Source organism: Thamnophis elegans, chromosome 8 (assembly GCF_009769535.1).
Source record: "Thamnophis elegans isolate rThaEle1 chromosome 8, rThaEle1.pri, whole genome shotgun sequence".
Lineage (NCBI taxonomy): Eukaryota > Metazoa > Chordata > Lepidosauria > Squamata > Colubridae > Thamnophis > Thamnophis elegans.
In genome coordinates, this window is record NC_045548.1 from 40,079,563 (window position 1) to 40,101,412 (window position 21,850).

A 21,850-nucleotide genomic window follows, 5' to 3' on the forward strand; every position below is an offset into this window, starting at 1 on the left:
GTCAGTAAATCAGAGCATTTTCTTAATAATGGATTGCGAAAGATTGATAGATTGTGAGGCAAGATATTTCTTCACCCTGTTCTGCATTACTGTATAGTGGTATAAGGAAATCCTTAAATGAAGCATTTCTTACTGAACAGTTAAGGGAGTGGGTGCCTTTTTCCATACTTATACAGCTGCTTTGGCATCTGTTCTGCTGAATCCGTGCACATCATTTTTTTCCCTCGAACTCAATATACTCAGCAGCTATAGAATGTTTAGATTTATAACCAATGTTTCTTTTTAAAACAGTTATATTAAATGGGAGTAAAACACTTGCTATGTTAGAGTAGCACAATGTTTTTATAAGGTCTGGGAAACTGCTTTGCTGTGCAACATCACTGATATATTAGCTGCAGTAGAACTACAAGAGTCGTATTTTGGAATTTATGGTGATGAAACTCTTGAAGCTAACTTGCCAACTGAAGATTAATGTCCTCAGACACAAACCTATTTTAGTATTTGTTTCTATTAATTGAAGCTAACTTGCCTACTGAAGTTTAGTGTCCTCAGACAGAACTACCATCCCTGTTTTAATTGCATTCTGCCTTGGAGATGCCTGTCATAATGAAACAAGTTCTAGCAGAAGGGAACAGAAGGTGGGTTTCTTGCAAGAAGTCTACAATTGATCCCTTTCTAATAAAAATAAAGGAGGAGGTAGAAGCTCAGGGACAGAATGGACATCAGTCAGGAAGAAAGAGTTTCTATGACAGATTTTTAACAGAGGATTTCAAGATTTGTCTTGTATGCACAAAAACCCACAAGTTCTTTCAAAAATCAAGGACTCCCTTCTGAATAGACACCTTTGGCTGGTCAAACCTTTTCTTTTCTTGGTTGGCTAAAAAAACAAGTTTAGTATCAGCCTCTAACTATACTAGTAATATTTCATTAAAAGTACCAATAGTTTGATTGATTGTACTAAGATTTGATTTGTTTTATCATCTCAGCCCAATCTTCTCCATTAGGCTATATGAAAGCGTCATTACAATGTATTCAGTGCTATTCTGATATTCTGCTCTTATCCGAAAGCTCAATATTGCAAATAGTAATTATATTAAAGAATGTTTCTATGGTTTTTTTCAAGGAGAAAACATTTTTAGACTTTTATTCCTGTAGTGTGAGTTTAAACATGACTGCAGAAAATATTTACTATACCCCTGGAAAAGAATATTTCATCTGGCCAACTTACATTTTGGAAGAATGAGCAGGCTTTATGGTGTATCCCATAACAGTGTTAGTAATATTGATAATATTATATTATCCACTTATGCTTGCATTTTCACTCTTCTATATAACTAATCTAATATATTATGTGTTAGAAAAAATTGGTAATTTGCCAGAAGATAGCAATAACAAACAATGGGATATGCCAAAGAAAATTTACGCATGGATAACAGACTTGTTTGGAAAGATACTGCATGGTAAGTAGGATGTTCTTCATTAATTCTTTAAGGCAGAGATAAGGAATTTATTTTCACTCATAGACATAATTCTTGGGGCCAATCCATAACTGCAGTCATTTGCATCTTGAATCTCATGAGAATGTAGTAGAAAATAAAGGGGAAACTGAGGCTGCATACTGCCAATTTATATAGAATTCACTTTTAAAAATGCTTCTACAATTAGTCAACAAACTCCCTTAACCTTTGAGATTGCAGAACTGAATGCAGGAACTGCCTTAACCTCAATTTAAGAAACTAATTGCGGGTATTACACACAATATCAAGTTTGCTTATGGTCACACACACACACACACACACACACACACACTCGCAGCCAGGTCAATAGCCATGCTCCAATTATTTTTAACTGAACACTGAGTTACAACTGGTTCTTTGGAATTTGCGGAGACCTGAAGAATTTAAAGTAAGTGAAAAACTTTACTGGTTTTGCAATGTACATTTTCACTTTCTCACATGCACGCAGACACTTATCCATATTTGTCATATCCTTCTCAGCTAGGCTGCCAAGTATTAGTCAGAAGGATGGAAGCCACCAATTATAGGTCGAAAGTTAACTCACTGGAGGAGTAAGATCTTATATCTAGCAAAAACACTAGCAAATGTTTTCCCTGGTGGGACAGGGAATAGCGCCTGGGTCTCCCATGTGTAAGGGAGGCATGTGCCTATCATCGCCAGCGTAGCAACCCAAAAAAGCCCTGGCCTTCTCCCCAGTGCTCTATTTAGTGACTGCAATTTGAAAAACAGTCATTGAGTGAAGCGGTGATATGGCTTCTCCTTTTATAATCAAAAGAAGACCTATAATATATTTTGTGCTAAGGTTTCAATTGCTTAGAAGCACATTGGCTTTACATTTTACATTAAGACATAATTTGTTCTGGTTTGGGCCTGGCCATCCAACCTAGTAATCTGTAATTCTAGTCTTTTTGACAATTAAAATAATTGGAATTTTATTTCATATGCAAAGTACAATAACTAGAGGTCTGACAGTAAACAAATTAAATCAGGAATATTTCTGCTAATCCTTGCCTCTACCATGTACAATTTTTCCTGTGCCTTAATTTTAAACTCCAAATGTGCTGTTTTAATTTAAACTTGTTTTTTCAAAATTGAAGTTAAGCTATTAAACATTACCATTAACTATACCTTTGGATAAAGCTGGAAGAAGCCATCTGTCAGCCTCTGTTTTGCTGCTTGCTTTCCGCTGCCATTGAAACGGGGAGGGGGGGCATGGTATTTGGGTGGGGAAGTGTTAAGTGCAGGAGCGACTGTAAAAAGGGATTTGTTCTCACCATCTATTGCGCATGTTGCAGATAGAGGAGTTGCCGCCAAGGCCAACTGTCCGGCATACCAACCTGATGATGCTTTTTGAAGATGTCTCCCACATGACACCTGTAGGGTGCATGGATTGGACTATGGGATGGGGTTACCAAGAGGAGGGGGTTGGGTCACATATTGTTATCTATGATTACGCATACTTTTGCTTCAGATCTTGCTTCGCCTAGCTGCTATCTACTCATGACCAGTAAAAATACTCTTAATTATGCAAAATGGACTTGAGTGGTTTCTTTCTTGGTTACTGAGGGAGGCCACCATGACATTAAGCAAGATCTCAGTTTCGCACTCATCCCGGAGCTAATACCTTCCGAGGGGAGCGCAACAAAATCCCAAAACCCTGAAGGATGTCCCACTAAGGCAGCGATCTGGAGGAGAAAATGGGAGCAGCTGCGTCCTCGTACCCTTTGGAAATGGAGTGAATAGCTGGACTGCACTTGGAAGAACAATCCGTTCACCCTAGATGGACGTGGGGAGTGGGACGGTAGGATGACCCTGAGGAACCTCCGGCTGGAGTTACCATGAGGAGATTGAGACAACCAGCAGCTGCTTGGCATGAGGCAGATGAGGAGAACCTTATGATGTCCCAGGTGATGAAGTTCTTTGAAGGGTCTTGGGAGAGACGACGTGCCTGTGAGAGTGGTCCTGAAAGGGAAGCAGATCTCCCAGAAATGGAGGAAAGGTATGCAGAGAGCTTGTTCTGCCCGAGAGGAGCCGGGGGGGGGGGGGGGGGCAGAAGGTGGAACTGATCAGGATGACTCAGCTCCAACCCCAGTAGCAGCAGCCAGAAACATTCCAAGAGGGGATGTTTCTCCAGCAGACGCCGGATAGCTAAAGTCACCCCGCCCTGAATGTGAAGTTTGGAGGAGAATCTAAGGATTTAGGTTTTTTTCTCATTCAAGTATGGAATTACATGCAAATGTACGGAGATGATCTTCCAAATGAAGAGGCAAGGTAAGAATAAATACAATGGCATTGGAAAATAAGGCAGCTGCATGGATGGTGCCCCTGCATAATGCTGATTCCCCCCTACTGAGAGACTATAATAGATTTATGGCCACCCTGAGGAAACGCTTTGATGATCCACTCACGGAGCGTAAAGCAAGAATTAAATTTAAAACTCTTACCCAGGGAAAGAGGCCAGTTGCTGAATATATACAAGAATTTCGTGAATTATCATAGTATATGCATGGCTGGTCCGAAGAGGCATTAATGGACGGCTTCATGGATGGGCTAAACAAAGACATATACCAGAACTGTGTAAACAGCCCCCACCCAATTGGGTAAAGGGAATTTTCACAAAATTAGACCTTCGAGACGCCTATTACAGAGTCAGAATTAAAGAGGGTGACGAATGGAAAACTGCTTTCAACTGCCCACTTGGTTGTTTTCAATTCCGAGTACTCCCATTTGGCCTGCAGGGGGAACCAGCTGTTTTCATGCAACTGATAAATGAAGTTTTGCATGAACACCTGTACAAAGACATAAGGGTCGATCTTGATGACATCCTTATTTACACGGAAACACGTGAAGAAAATGTGAAATTATTCTGCTCAATGCTCAAGAAACTCCGTGCAGCGGAACTGTATGCCAAACTGTCTAAGTGTGAATTTCATCAAGAGAAAACTGACTACCTTGGGTATCGCATCTCCCATGATGCCATCGAGATGGACCTAGCAAAGGTCAAAGCTGCCACTGAATGGGTGCCCACCCGCACCTGCAAACAATTGCAAAGTTTTTTAGGATTTGCGAATTTTTATCATCAATTTATTCCCTCATTCGCCAGCATTGCCCTCCCCATTACGAACCTCCTAAAATCTAAAGGGGAGGCCAAACCTAGAAGCCATTAAATTGGACTATGGAATGTCAAGCCGCACTTGAAAAACTAAAGCGACTCTTTGTGGCTGAACCAATTTTGAAACACCCAGACATGGATTCACCATTTGTTGTCCAGGCCGATGCTAGTGATGTAGCAGAGGGGGCAGTACTACTACAAATGAATGCTGATGGGAAGCTGCAACCTTGCGCTTACACCTCTCGGAAGCTAACTGAGACAGAGAGATGATTGGCTATATGGGAAAAGGAGGCTTTTGCAATAAGGTGGGCCTTGATGACCTGGCGACATTTCCTGGAGGGGACTAAACACCCTTTTGAAGTATGGACTGATCACAAGAATTTGGAGGCGTTAAAGACCTCTCAAAAGTTGTCTCCTAAACAGATGAGGCGGGCACAACATTTCAACAGGTTCAACTTCACTTTAAAGTATATCCCAGGGGGGAAGAACTTTATGGCAGATGCTCTATCCAGACTCCCACAATACAACAGCTCGAAGCTTAGCATGGTTCACCCAGTCATCCCAGCAAAGAGTCTCGCTGCTCCGGTGGTTACCAGAAGCCAGAGCAACTCTAACTTTAAGGTCACAAAGGACCTCATCTTCAAACTCAAGGAGGACCTTGAGTCCGATAAATGGTTTAAACAATATTCAAATGAGTGTACCATAAAAGATGGTACTACCTTGGATAGGAGCTAAAGTGTATGTTCCTACTACCATTAGGACTTTGGTTCTTCAACGGCCCCATGATTCATGTATGGCAGGCCATTTTGGATTTGTGAAAACTTTGCATCTCATTAAAAGGCAATTTTGGTGGCCTTCATTTAAGAAGGACATTGAGTCCTATGTGGCCAGTTACCCCACATGTGCTGCTGCAAAACGCCCACCAGGGAAGCCCCAAGGCCTGCTCCAAGGTGTAGCCCATCTTGAAGCTCCATGGAAAGAAATATCTATGGACTTCATTGTTGAATTACCAGAAGATCCTCGACTTTTACGTAAATTCTACTCTACCTAGCACGACAAGCCATGACCCGACTTGACTTTGACATTTCCACCTTCTCTTGTTCCTGTTTTATGTTATTTGTCTGTTTGTCTGTTCCTTTTTTGCAGGGATGATTTCCTTCCTGACGGAGGGCTGGATGTCAGCCTCTGTTTTGCTGCTTGCTTTCAGCTGCCATTGAAACAGGGAGGCGCATGGTATCTGGGTGGGGAAGTGTCCAGTGCAGGAGTGACTGTAAAAAGGGAGTTGTTCTCACCATCTACTGTGCAAGTTGCAGATAGAGGAGTTGCCGCCAAGGCCAACTGTCCGGCATACCAACCTGATGACGCTTTTTGAAGATGTCTCCCACATGACACCTGTGGGGTGCATGGATTGGACTATGGGATGGGGTTACCAAGAGGAGGGGATTGGGTCACATATTGTTATCTATGATTACGCATGCTTTTGCTTCAGATCTTGCTTCGCCCAGCTGCTATCTACTCATGACCAGTAAAAATACTCTTAATTATGCAAAATGGACTTGAGTGGTTTCTTTCTTGGTTACTGAGGGAGGCCGCCATGACACATACATTCTATATATTTGTAAAGATTTTGGAAAGTATCAACAGAATACCAAAATTGTCTTTTTAAAAATGTGGTTTTTAAAATGGACAAAATCTTCAAAGACATAAATATTTCTGGAAAAGGTTTGATGCCATTAACTAACATGAATCTAAATAACTTATAGGAAACTAGGCCAGATGTGCAGGATACAAAAGCAATAACAATGATTTCTCAGAGGAGTCTTTTTTCTTTTTTTAGGATTCAATGTGATGGTTCCAAAAAGCACATTTGATTTAAAATATTTAGCTTGATAAGAAAAATATGCCATATTTTTATGTGATCTTCTATAGGAAACTCTTGTGACAAAAAGTTGAAGCCATTTCATTGTTCTCCCAATAACAGGTTATGAGATTTCTGGACTAGAAAATTTACCCCAAAGACCAGCACTTCTTGTCTATTATCATGGAAGCTATCCAATTGACTATCACTGTTTTGTAATAAGGTTGTATAGACTCACTGGGAGATTCTGCTATTCTGTGATAGAGGATTTGATCTTGAGTTTACCAGGTAAAAAAATTACTATGTTTAGGCGTGTGGGTTTGGCGGGGGGAGTTAATAAAATTGATTCACTAACTTGTGAAGTCCAATTTTTCTTCTCCAAGGTCTTATTTGGAGTTATGTTATTATGGAAATACATGTATTCTGTTTTCTTTTACAAGCAAGAACAGATGATTTCTTAGGTCTGCTTTTGCAGGACTAAAACGATTCATCTCCATTAATCGCTGTGATTGTTCTACAAGAGAAAGGTGTATAAACGTTCTGAAACAAGGGCACTTACTTGGAATTGCACCAGGAGGACTACGAGAGCAGAACTATGGAAATAACCAGTATAAAGTAATATGGGGAAAACGTAAAGGATTTGCTCAAATAGCTATAGATGCCAAAGTAGTAAGCCATTTGTCTTCATATTTTTTCCTAGTGGTCTTTTAAGTGGAATATGCATTTGCAAATATTAGCTATTTATTTTTAAGCTATTTGCTAATGCACAGGAGGGTGCATACAACCACAGATCAGATGTGCCAGACCAGGAAAAGAAAAATCTTATTTCTTTCAGTTCACATAATTCAAATTACTTTTTTTATTTTCATCAATTTATTATGCTAAACTATTTAGGAGAATGAAAGTATAAATGCATATATTATACATTATGTTGTCATGCATACAAATAGTATAACTACAAAAGTAGCGAAAATAAAAGTAATAATTAAAATAGGAAGGAAGGGTTGTGTTTCCTTTTGCTCTAGTAAAAAGTTGCCTATCCAACCCTAAGCAATCCATACAATGCATCAACGATTAGATATTAAAGGCAGTACACAGGAAACAAACCTTATGACTTATCCATCTATGCCAAATTTGACTGTAATAAAAAGTATGCTGCTCTCGCCACATCTCTTGGAAAAAAAATGAAAAAAATAAAGTGATAAATAATGCAAGTATTATTTATACAAGTATATAATAATACAAGTATACATAAAATTAGAAATAAAGTCATTGCCCTATAAAACTTAAAAATTGTGCTGCTCTCCTGCACTCCCCATAAAAAAAAAAAGAAAGCCATTGATATATAAAATTTGGTGCAAAATTTGGTGGAATCAGGCAGTTAACTTGTGTTTTCTATGTTTAATTCCTTTTATCAGATCTCAAACCAGGTGAGGTGTTTCTGTGTGTTTCTGTTTGTGTTTGATTGATTAGTGGGCATATCTATATCTGCCTGGTTCACATTCAAAAAAGTTCCATCATTACCTTCCCTTACAAAAGTGATATTGGTGGAAGTTAGTTAGAAAATGGCTATGAGAGTGAATATGAAAACTATTGAATTTAGCTTTTCATTTGATTGAAAATAAACCACTCGGACAAGACCGAGTGGCTGTTGTGTTTTCCTCACAACAATTTGGCTGACATTCCATCGCTCAGGCTGGGGGGTCAAAATTTACACCCCTCAGACAGGGTCCGCAACTTGGGAGTCCTCCTGGACCCACAGCTGAACTTCGACCACCACTTATCAGCTGTGACCAGGGGGGCATTTGCCCAGGTTCGCCTGGTGCGCCAGTTGCGGCCCTACCTGAACCGGGAGGCCCTCACAACAGTCACTCGAGCCCTTGTGATCTCTAGGCTGGAATACTGCAATGTGCTCTACATGGGGCTGCCCTTGAAGAGCATCCGGCGACTTCAGCTAGTCCAAAATGCAGCCGCGTGAGTGATTGTGGGCGCACCACGGTTGGCCCACATAACACCGATCCTCCGTGAGCTGCGCTGGCTACCTGTTGGTCTCCGGGTGCACTTCAAGGTCCTTCTTACCATCTATAAAGCGCTCCATGGTAGTGGATCTGGCATTTGAGAGACCGCCTTCTGCCGATTACCTCCCTCCGTCCCATCAGATCGCATAGAGTAGGCCTCCTCCGAATTCCATCCGCCAGTCAGTGCCGACTGGCGACTACTCTGAGGAGAGCCTTCTCAGTTGCAGCCCCGACGCTATGGAACAATCTCCCCGTGGAGATCCGCACCCTCACCACCGTCCAGGCCTTCCGCACAGCCCTCAAGATCTGGCTATCCTGTCAGGCCTGGGGATAAGACTTTATTCTCGCCCCTCCCGGATGTTGAATGAATGCTGGGTTCTTATTGCTAATTATTTTTATTCACATTTTCTTTTTGCGTTTTGTCCTGCACTCCCCTCCCCTATCATTGTAAGCCGCCCTGAGTCCCCTCAGGGAAAAGGGCGGCCTATAAATGCTAATAAAATGTAAAATGTAAAATGTAATGTAAATGACTTCTGGATTTTCTTTGAAGATGTTTTCTTTTTCATCCAAGAAACTTCTTGGATGAGAAGCAAAATGTTTTCAAACATTTGGACAATCATGACCTGGATGACAGAATCACTATAGATATGTAAATAGTACACTTTTTTCACCAATGGAACGTATAATTAATTTCAATTTCTTTCTTTAAATCAATTTTACAAAGTCTTAACATTTTAAAAAACTTTCAAAAAATGATTCTATAAATCACATCTTGTATATTTGGGGAGGGATGCAAACAAATAAAGATCTCACCAAGCTGGAAAAAATATGTTTTTCTTTTTAAATGTATTAAAGATTAACTAATTCAGCAAATGATAAACTTGAAGTGCTGAATGATTTTCAATCTTAAAGAAACAATAAACAGTAAAACTCCCAAAGGATTAAAAAGAAGAGGACCTTGAAGACCTTAAAGGCTTAATGTGCTTTATGGCGTACATTTGGGCAAACTCCAGATCTCGATTCCAGACAGAGTTTTGGCTGTCCAGATCTTACATCCAGTTACCTTTTCAGCCATAATGCGCCTGCAATGCAAAAAAAAATTTTGAAATTTTAGTTCATTTTCACCTCATTGGAACATTTCTGCCTCTGAATTGGAAGGTTCTAGAAGGTTTCTACCTTCCCCCAAAGGTCTACGTCAGTGTGGTCAAACTCAAGGCCTGGGGGTTGTAACCAGCCTGCTTAGGCCTGGCCCACTGGGCTGCCCTGAAAACAGCAAAAGACTCACCCGTGGTGCCTGTGTCAGCATTTGCCTGAGTATACTAGATGCCAATAACTGATCTGAAGGAGTAAATTTATCTGTAAGAAAGATGGACAAAGTTATAGGACAATGTAATAAACGCTCAATAAAAAAAGAATCATAATATTTTCATTCAACTCTTGCCTTTGTCTTCCCTTTGCATATTAGTTGGTTATGTGAAAAATAAAACTGAAGTTTAATATTAGTTTAAAAATCAGGATCTTTTGGATGCATGAGCATGAAATATCAGCATTAAGAAAAAACGTTCAGCATGTCAGTACCTGAACTACATTTAGTACAATGACAAACCAAACTACATTTAGTTCAACAATGCCCTGCTGAAAAGGGATGTCATAAAAATACAATGATCTTATACACTATATTGTTCATATTAGTTAAAATAACTTTTTAATTGATGTATTTTATGTCCAACCAATACATTTTATTCCTTTCACATATTATAAAAGAAGCTCATTATTTCTTTCTTTTATTTCTTCTAGCCAATCATTCCTTTGTTTACACAAAATATTAGAGAAGGATATATGGCATATGCAAACATAAGTAAGTAAAACTTTACGTATTCTTGAAAATGTTATTTATTTAAGACTATAAATTTGTACATCTGCATCTTTGCTTACCATATTTAATTTGAATCAAGAATAGTTAAATCTGGGTTCCAAGTAAACTAAAAAATATATTTGGGGTAGATTAATTTGGGATTATTTTTATTTTATTATTAGGAAAACTGTTTTAAGAGGTGGTTCATATTAGTATTCACCTAGAATGTGAAAAGACTATATATGCTCTCTCTTCAGATATCTGTCTGTCTGTCTGTCTGTCTGTCTGTCTGTCTGCATGTATGTATGTATGTATGTATGTATGTATGTCTTTCTGTCTGTCTGTCTATCTGTCTTTCTGTCTATCTATCTATTTTCTATCTATCTATCTATCTATCTATCTATCTATCTATCTATTTATCTATCTATCTCTAGATATAGATTTACAAATATACAGATATACAAACACATATACTGTATACATATACATACATATGTATATACTCCAGAACTCCAGGGCTTTGGTGTAAAAACTGATTTAATACATTTCCCATAACTGACGTGATGTCATGGGATTACAAGACATACAGATGACTCAGAAGTTATTGATATTCAGCAAAGTTATCCATATTCTGTAAATTAATTGGTAATTATCCTGGAAAGACTGCCTGTCTTGTCTGTTTATCTGTCTACTTATATTTGTGTGTCTATTTATATGTCAGGATTCTCCTAACTCTAATTTTTTCATAACTTTTTAATCTAAGTTGTATTTTGCAAACTGTAAGGTTCCAAACATGATGGCTTATTTTCTTGTTTCTATACACTGCAAAAGCTTTCCATTAGTTGATTCCACTGCTGGCATTAATTATTGCATTTAAATACAGGCTCCCAACAAAGTCAAATATGAAACTCTTGGCAATCTACTAATATACATATCATATTTTCTAAAATTTGTACCCAGGACCAATGAGATGGTTTTATGAGAGAAACCGATGGTTCATCTTTCCATTGTATGGAATGTTTCCAGTTAAACTTATAACCCATATTGGAAAACCAATTCCATATGATCCAGATATAACTCCTGAAAAATTAGCTGAAAAGGTAAGCGTATTTCTATTCTAAAGAGAATATATCCATTCAAATTAAAACTTCCTTCTTTATGAAATTATAAATTCTATAATAACTATTTGCAGACAGTTATTGAAATAGACTAAGTATATATGCAGAAATATTGTTGAGTGTTTGGTACATAAATGTCAATGTAACATTATCATCCATTCATCCCTTACTGTTTAAACAGCGCTTATTCAAACTACACAATATGATTAACAGCATGTATAAATGAAAATATCCATCAAATATACTGTATATCACACTAAAGCTTCATCATGGAGGGTTCAACCTCTTCTTACCCAATAAGTTTATATTTTCAATTTATCCAATTATGGTTTATTCAGCAAACCACTGTTAGGAACAAATTAAATAAGAGGCATCAGCATGCATTCTGCTTTTTAATTATACAACTGGGTGCAGCAGCCAGTCTGGCCTAGGTCAGAACAAGAGGATGTAGAAGAAGGCTTGAACACCATCTCCAGCCATACAGCATAATTCCAACTCTTCTGCAAGGGCATTTCTAAGAAGGAGAAAGGGATGAAAGTTTGTGTTTTTACATGCAAAGGAGGAATATTCTATTTTATAGACATTGCTGCAAATGTTCAACTCCGTTTACCAGGGTCTTATTCTGGCCCACATGAACTTACTCTTGGTTACAGCACACAAAAAGAGACAGACATTTGTACACCATATTTTTAGAGATTTATAGGAAAATGTGATTTATCTGAATATGAATGGTATAACATGAGCAGGAAGAGAGAAAAAATCTTGCCGTAAGATGAAATCAAAGATAACATTGGTTTTCAAATGTACGTTAAAGACTCTGATGAAGAGCAAGTTAGAATTTTATATATGTGCTTAAATATGTGATGTGTTCTGTTAGAGTCCATATATTGTATATTTAGTTCCAGGATGTTCTCTCAATAGTTCCTGAACCATAAATCTCAATTAAATCTATTTTTCCTCTTTTTTTTTCTTCCATTCCATCCCACTCCACTGTTCCATGCCACTCCACTGCTCCAACAGACTCAAAGGGCAATAGAAGATTTACGGGACAAACACCAAAAAATCCCAGGAAGCATATTGCAAGCTCTTCGGCAACGCTTTGATGCACATGCCAAACATAAATAGTGATATAACATCAACAATCTTGTGGATAAGATATGTGCATATGTAGCTAATATGTGTGTATGTGTAGTGCATGCGTTCCATCAGGCACTTTTTAAAAACAAAATGTCAGGGCAAGACTGAGATGGGGTGAAAACATTTATTTCTTCAATGTTTTTAAATCTCCAACACCAGATTAAATTACATACTAAGGTACCAAAAGTATTGCGTGATTCTCCCCCCCCCCCAAACTCTTATGAATTACATTTGAGAAATCCTGATGAACTGGAGGATGACTGGATAACACCAACTGTTATTCTAATTTTCAAAAAGGAGAAAAAAGAAAACACAGCAAGATATAGGCCCGTTACTCTGATGTCAATACGCTGAAAAATTTAAGAGTGCATACAGTTATCATAAAAGAACTTATCATTAAACACTTTGAAAACAATTACTAGAAACCTGTCTTACCTTATCTAATATTTTTAGATAGCTTCCTTAGTAGACTTTAGGAATTTTGTGAAGTTAGTATGATATATCTTACTTTCTTTACAAAGAAGTTGACAGAGTATTTTATTCTGTGCAGCAGGATGTTAGTGAACAGGTTACATGATGATTGATTGAGTGCACTGCTGACTTGAAAATTATTCTCAAAGAGTGATCATCATTCATCAAATACAGAGATCACACAATATTCAGTTGGGAATCCTGTACTCTTCAACAATTTAATTAATAACTTATATTAATTAAAGTGCTCAAGAAACAACTTACAACTAGATACTAGTAAAACAAAGGAGATGGTGCTAGATTTCCGGAAAAACAAAGAGGAGTCTTCCCCATTGTATATCGAGGGGAGTTGTGTGGAGAGGGTTTCCTCTTTTAAATTCTTGGGGGTGCTTATTAGTCAAGATCTCACCTGGAAAAACAACACGTCTCTGGTGATTGGAAAGGCTCAACAGAGACTTCATTTCCTTAGAGTCCTGCAAAAAAATCAGGTGGAACAACAGCTGATAATCTCTTTCTATCGGTCCACCATAGAAAGTGTCCTCACATACTGCATTACAGTATGGTACGCAGCAGCGGACAGGAAGGTACTGCAGAGAGTGATCAATTCGGCACAAGAAACCATTGGTTGCCCTCTGACACCCTCTGTTTTAACACATTTCCAGATATCTCAAGACTGGATAGGATAATTCATACCTAGAAAACATAAATCGAATTCACTAAAAATTAATAGGGTACAGAAATAGCAGGAAATGAAAATTTAGCTCATATTAATGCAACTGTATGCAATCAGAAATAATTCAGTTGTCTCAGAATAGAGCTATGAAATACCTAGACCAGTAATAATACTTTAAAGGGAGTGGGAATTGTAGTTCAACAGACTCAGACACAACAGAAAGCAAATACAATTTTAAGCTGCTTTAACAGAGATAAAGTTTCTAAATTGCAGGAAGTAGATTTCCTCTTTGATCCTCAATTGTCAAGTAAGCCTTGTTGAGCACATATCATAGAAATTATATAAATAATGACTTTACTTTGTCAAATATAGCGCTCAAGGTGGATTACTGTAAAAGTAAAGATTTCCCTCGCACATATGTGCTAGTTGTTCCCGACTCTAGGGGGCAGTGCTCATCTCCATTTCAAAGCCGAAGAACCAGCACTGTCCAAATACGTCTCTGTGGTCATGTGGCCAGCATGACTAAATGCCGAAGGCAAATCAAACACTGTTACTTTCTCACCAAAGGTGGTTCCTATTTTTCTACTTGCATTTTTACATGCTTTCGAACTGCTAGGTTGGCAGAAAATGGGACAAGTAATGGGAGCTCACTCCGTTATTCTGGAGAACTGATAGTGGAAATTTTGAGTAGTTCGGAGAATCAGTAAATACCACCTCTGATTGGCTCCACCCCCATCTATTCTCTGCCTCCTAGGTCCCAGCTGATCGGGAGGATATGGAGATTTTGCAGTAACCTTGCCCACTCCAGGGGAAATAGAGATTTTACAGTATCCTTCCCCTGCCACACCCACACCAGTAAAACTAAAACCATGAAGTAAATATTTAAACTGCAATGTTTGCATTCAGGAGCAGAGCAAAGTTACTCCTGTAAACAGACCGAATGGTTTTAAAACAAAGGAACCTCTGGAAGTTGTTTTTGCTGATATAATAGGACCTTTAAAACCCAGTTTGGGAGTTGCCTGTTACAGTGGGGCAAAAAAGTATTGAGTCAGCCACCAATTGTGCAAGTTCTCCCACTTAAAAAGATGAGAGAGGCCTGTAATTGATATCATAGGTAGACCTCAACTATGAGAGACAAAATGAGAAAACAAATCCAGACAATCACATTGTCTGATTTGGAAAGAATTTTTTTGCAAATTACTTTATTATTATAAAGTGGACAGTGAACAAATTTGGTTATGGTTAACAACAGGTACATTAAAGAAAGAAACAGAGTCACTAATCCTGGCTGCGCAAGAACAAGCTATCCGCACAAATGCCATTAAGGCCAAAATCGAAAAATCCTCTGATGATGCCAAATGCAGACTTTGCAAAGAATTGCGGCACAATTCAGTAGCGCAAATGATGTCTGGTGTATTATGCGCCAGTATTTTGTCGGTTTGTATACGGAAATCCCACAAGATCTTGACCATCTGATTTTCGGTGACTTTTTCAGGCTGATGTTCCCACCAGTTTGTTGCTGTTTTAATATTATAATTTTTGCACAAATTCCAATGGATCATTTGTGCTACTGAATTGTGCCGCAATTTATAATCAGTCTGCGCGATTTTTTTACAGCAGCTGAGTATGTGATCAACAGTTTCATCAGCTTCTTTGCAAAGTCTGCATTTGGCATCATCAGAGGATTTTTCGATTTTGGCCTTAATGGCATTTGTGCGGATAGCTTGTTCTTGCGCAGCCAGGATTAGTGACTCTGTTTCTTTCTTTAATGTACCTGTTTTTAACCATAACCAAGTTTGTTCCCTGTCCACTTTATCTTTTATTTTTTCCAGAAATTGACCATGCAGTGCTTTGTTCTGCCAACTCTCCATTCTTGATTTTATCACATCTTTTCTGTATTCTTGTTTTGTCTGTTGGGCCTTCAGTAGATTTTTGTTCTTTACTTCGATTAATAGATGTTCTTGAGTGTCTTTTAAATAATCAGCCAGTGCATGTTTTTCTTCTTCAACTGTTTGCTTCACTTGTAATAATCCTCTGCCACCTGATTTTCGGGGCAGATATAGTCTATCAGTATCACCACGTGGATGTAAACTGTAGTGCATTGTCATTAATTTCCTGGTTTTTCGGTCCAAAAGGTCCAAATCAGCTTGTGTCCAGTTAACTATGCCAGCTGTGTATCTTATAACTGGTATTGCCCAGGTATTTATGGCCTTGATTGTATTTCCACCATTCAATTTAGATTTCAAAATTTTCCTAACTCTGTTGGTGTACTCTCGCCTGACAATAGTTTTTACTTCTCCGTGCTTGATGTTATCCAACTGCAGAATGCCTAAGTATTTGTAGGCTTCATTTTCTTTGCATTTAATTAGTTGGCCATTGGGCATTTCAATTCCCTCAGATGCAGTGATTTTGCCCCTTTTTATGGATACAGTGGCGCATTTTTCCATGCCAAACTGCATTGAAATATCGGTGCTGAATACTCGGACTGTATTTGTCAATGATTGGATTTCTATTTCTGACTTTCCATAGAGTTTCAAATCATCCATATATAGTAAATGCGAAATTTTTTCAGCTTTTTTGGCTGTTTGGTAGCCTAATTTCATTTTTTTTAAGATTACTGATAGTGGGATCATTGCGATGATGAAGAGAAGAGGTGAAAGTGAATCACCCTGGAAAATTCCTCGCTTGATATTAACCATTCCGTAGCTCTCATTCCCTACTGCCAACTCAGTTCTCCATTGTTTCATCGCCTTTTCAGTAAAGGATGTAATATTTTTGCTAATGCCAGTTGTTTCTAAGCATTTTATGATCCAACTATGTGGCAGTGAGTCAAATGCCTTTTTGTAATCAATCCAGACCATATTCAAGTTCGTTTTTCTGTTCTTACAATTTTCTAATATCATTTTATCAATTAGAAGCTGATCTTTTGTGCCCCTGCTCCTTCTTTTGTTGCCTTTTTGCTCTACTGGCAAGATGTTGTTTGTTTCCAAATAATCCATCATGTTATCTGCAATAATGCCTGTGAGTAATTTGAAGGTTGTTGGTAAGCATGTTATTGGTCTATAGTTTTCAGGTGTTGTTCCTTTAGTTGGATCTTTCTGAATCAAGTATGTTTTTCCAGTTGTCAACCATTCATCAATTTGGCCCTTTTGTAAAATTTCATTCAGTTGCCTGGCCAATATTGCATGTAAACTGGTCAGATATTTGAGCCAGAAACCATGTAATTGGTCCTTTCCAGGTGATGTCCAATTCTTTACTTTTTTTACTCGATTTTTGACCATCTCAGTTGTTATTTCTAATACTTGCATTTGTTTGTTGCCAATGCTTTTCTCAAAGTCATGTATCCACTTTGCTTCCTTGTTGTAGTCCTTTGCATTTTCCCACAATTCTTTCCAGAATTCAACTGTGGCCTGCTTTTCTGGTTTTTCACTTTTGGTGTCACCATTCACATTAAGACTTTGATAAAAACGCCGTTGGTCTGATCGAAATTGCTGATTTTGTTTATATTGGATGATTCGTGCCTCATATCTTTCAATTTTTCTAGCTGTTGCTGTTATCTGCTGTTTTACAATCTCTACAGCTTCATTGATGTTTCTTGTATCCAATCTATATCTTCTGATTAGCCGATCTATGATTTTGTTGTTTTTAAGCCGTTGCTCATGCATGTTCTTTAAGTTACTAGCATCTGCCCTTAATTTTTTGATTTTTTGTTCTAGACGGATTTTCCACTTTGGCTTTGATGCTTTTTCTGTTGTGTGACTAGGTACTTTAATTTTAATGCCTAGTTCATTAGTGACTATTACAGCTGCGCTGTACATTAACTGGTTTGTTTCCAAGATGGATCCCGGTTCAATTGTTGAAAACACTGCATTAACCATTTTCATGATAGGGGCCAAAATTTTCTTAGGCACAGTTTTTAGTGATGGTTGCCTTTCCTCATTAAGCAGAAAATGCTCCATGATCTTATCCTTCAATTCTTTTTGTTTTTGAGTTAGTTCATCAGTTGGTTCAGTGATAACTGGTTCTAGTGGTGGTGATGTTATTTCCTCCCTGAGAGCTTCTTCTGGGAGTTCTACTATAGTGTCTTTAGTTGTGTCTTGAATATCAGTTATTTCCGCTTGTGATATTGTTTTTTGGGTTTTGCAATTTGCCTGAATTTCCTCATGTTCAACTTCACTAAACACTTTATTCCGTATAATAAATCGCCTTTGATCTGCTAGTCGTTGTTCACTAACATTTGAATCTGGATATTGTTGTTTCCATAATTCATACATTCGCTTTAAATATCCTCTTTTTTCTGGCTCTGAGTTGTAGTAACAGGCCATTATGGCACGGTTTTCATCTGCACTATATTTTTGTCGTTTTGTTGGCTGGTCCACTTGTAGCCCACTTGTCGACGGATGTCCAGGGACCCCAACATCCTCCGCGGCCCTTGTTAACCCGCGCGACGACCGATGCGGTATGGAATTCTTATTCGTTTTTTTCACCATATTGTATGGGTTGGCGGGGTTTTTTTTACGGGACCAGATGCCAACCTGTTCCCAACCTTCCTCCTTTCTCATCCGGGCTTGGGACCGGCAACGGCGGAGTTATTATTATTATTATTATTATTATTATTATTATTATTATTATTATATGTATTTATATGCCACCCAATCCCGGGCGGCTTACAAAAAATATAAAAAAACACATAACAATAAAGGAAAACAGTTTAAAAACAGCAGTAATATAAGATATCTGAATGTACGGTAAAGTGTGAATAGTAAATTAGTTTCACTGGAGTATTGTATGTCTGAAGACAACATTGCAGACCACTTTACTAAGGCCCAAGGTAATATATAGCAGAAACGTTGTGTCGAGGAATACGGATTAAGATTGTAAGATTTATATATATCGTCCTACCCAAAGGGGAGAGAATGTTAGGAATATAATTCTAATGCTTGAGTTTGCAATATATAAATCATATAGAAATGATATAACTGTGTCTTTAAATCATACTGTAAAATGTGATTGGTTACTGTTTTTCTCAATCAGCCATAAGAGGGAGCCAGAATGCCTGTTACTTCTCTCTCTGTTTGTTAGATGTTGGGCTCATCTGATCTGAGTTTTGCAACTGTTAGCAACTCTGTGTACTGGACTGATTATATGTTACTGGACTATGTTATTTGGATTATCCCTTAACTGAAAGACGTTGATGACTGGCTGTCTTATCCGTCTATAACTTGGACTGTTTGATGGACTCTGATACCTCTATTTCCATGAAAGTAAAAGCCTATTTAAACTGCAGTGTCTCTGTATGCTGGTTTGTGTGTTCTCCAACACAACTCTCACAACGCTTCGCTGAACGTACTCGCTCTCCCAACGGGGAGCTTACCTAACAGTTTCCACTGATGCCCTCTTATCCATACAAGGGAAAAGCTGGAGACAGTTTTCAGAAAGTTACCAGATTTCTCCTTCTATGGATAAAAGGACATCAATGGAGGTTGCTCTTATTCTATGCTACAAATGTTCTTTTTCTTGTTCCTTATTTATTTAATTGTTGATTTCCTAAATTTATTCAGCTACCCATCTTACTCATGTGACTTCACTGGCATAGAAAAATATAACAGCAATGACCAAATACATTCTGACAAAAATTATTTTAAAATAATTTTTTTAATTCTCATAATCTTTGGTATGGTGTAATCAATATCCCTACAAATGCAGTCACTTTGCAGGTTCCCATATACACATTCCCAAATACCAGGCTAAATGGAAAAAAGCATGTCTTCTGGTAGGTCACAAAATTGGAACCAATCTGACTCTAGGATGATTGAGAGTTCTGCAACTACCAGTTGTGCAACTATTGCCACAAAGTTGGAAGTTGAAAAGAGCTGCAGATAGACCAATGCAAATAAATATCTCCCAAATCCAAATTGCATGTTGTGCGGAAGAGCATACCCTCATGCTGATTGGTTCTGATTTCCTGCTGAGAGACAGGGGAAGGTAAGACACATTAAAGTGGAAAATGTTAAAATTTGCAGATGTATAAAAAGAACACTGATGCAACCATCTTTGAACGACAGGCACTAGACATGTTTTCTCATGTGCAGGGCTGGAAAAGTTTGTTGCAGCCTTCAGGAAGACATTCCAAAGGATAGATGTCACAACAGAAAATAATCATCCCAATAAATGATATTCCTTTGTGTAATATCAAAAACGGATATTCCCACAAAATGCCTTCCTGCATGAGATTACATCAGATCACAGCTTCATGTAGATGTTAAACAGGAGGGGGGACAGGACCGAACCCTGTGGCACCCCATACTTAAGGGGCCTAGGGGTCGACCTCTGTCCTCCAACCAACACCGACTGTGACCTGTCCGAGAGGTAGGAGGAGAACCACCGAAGAACAGTGCCTCCCACTCCCACCTCCCGCCACCGCTGCAGAAAGATACCATGGTCGATGGTATCGAAGGCCGCTGAGAGGTCAAGGAGACCTAGGACGGAGGCATGGCCCCTGTCCCTGGCTCTCCAGAGATCATCGATCAGCGCGACCAAAGCAGTTTCCTTTGTGTAATATCAAAAACTGATATTCCCACAAAATGCCTTCCTGCATGAGATTACATCAGATCACAGCTCCCAAAGGGTCTCATGGCCCAGGACTCAGACTCAGATAAATCTGCCTCTGCTGAACCAAGTGGAATGTCAACTCAGCAGAATACCAAACCAGGAGTCATCTAAGGTTGATTAAGCACAAGGCACCATGAGAACAGTTAGAGCAGACTTAATTCTCATTCCATAAGCTACTTGTTCGTCACTTAATGATAAATGTTGGCATTGGCTAAAAGAATGGTTAATTCTAGGTAGTTGAATTGTGTTTGTTCTCACTCCACCCTCTGAGGGAGGAGAATTTATTCATTTATTCAATCATTTAAAACCATATTTCATCAGCGTAAAATTGATCTTCCAAGCAAGCTGTTTGAAGGAGGTAATGATTGTGTATGCAGGTGAAATTCATCTCTTTTTTTCAATACCAGTGGATTGTTCATAAATTTACAACTTTTCTTTTAATATTTTGACATTGACCTCAGTAGGAGATTTCTATTGCAGAAAAGTTGGATAGTGAAAGGTTGTTAATGTATAAATTACTGTTTCATTCTGAAGGAAATTCAGTTGAATTAACTATTTTTATCACCTGTTCTAAATGACTTGGGGGGTCGGATGAAGAGTCTTAGAATCATTTTGCAAAAAGCTGAATATTATTACAAGACTTTGTGGCCATTCTGAGGTAGCTTTTCAAATATCTGTAGAATCTGAAATATTACTGCTATATTATTTCATCTATGAACAAAGCCAAGAAGAAAGGCTAATAGTGATACCAGCTATCAGAGTGTGCATGGAATAGTATTATGCTATTATTTCTATCTGTCTCGTTCTGCTAGAAGTTCTTTGAGCAGGTTAGCTCACAGAAAACAAAGACAGGAAATATTTATTCATTATTAATATTTTTTAGAAAAATTATATTTATTATTCTGAATAATGAATTTATTACTCATTCTGTCAGTAAATCAGAGCGTTTCCTTAATAATAGATTGCGAAAGATTGATAGATTGCGAGGCAAGATATTTCTTCACCCTGTTCTGCATTACTGTATAGTGGTATAAAGAAATCCTTAAATGAAGCATTTTTTACTGAACAGTTAAGGGAGTGGGTGCCTTTTTCCATACTTATACAGCTGCTTTGGCATCTGTTCTGCTGAATCCGTGCACATCATTTTTTTTCCTCGAACTCAATATACTCAGCAGCTATAGAATGTTTAGATTTATAACCAATGTTTCTTTTTAAAACAGTTATATTAAATGGGAGTAAAACACTTGCTATCTTAGAGTAGCACAATGTTTTTAGAAACTCTGGGAGACTGCTTTGCTGTGCAACATCCCTGATATTTTAGCTGCAGTAGAACTACAAGAGTCGTATTTTGAAATTTATGGTGATGAAACTTTTGAAGGTAACTTGCCAACTGAAGATTAGTGTCCTCAGACAGAACTACCATCCCTGTTTTAATCGCATTCTGCCTTGGAGATGCCTGTCATAATGAAACAGGTTCTA

The 21,850-nt window shown here is 38.2% G+C and overlaps 1 pseudogene; it reads left to right on the top strand.

Annotated features, from left to right (window-relative positions):
* Positions 1 to 1,168: 1,168 nt before the first annotated feature.
* LOC116511996 lies at positions 1,169 to 12,918 on the top strand (annotated as a pseudogene).
* The last annotated feature ends 8,932 nt before the right edge of the window (positions 12,919 to 21,850 follow it).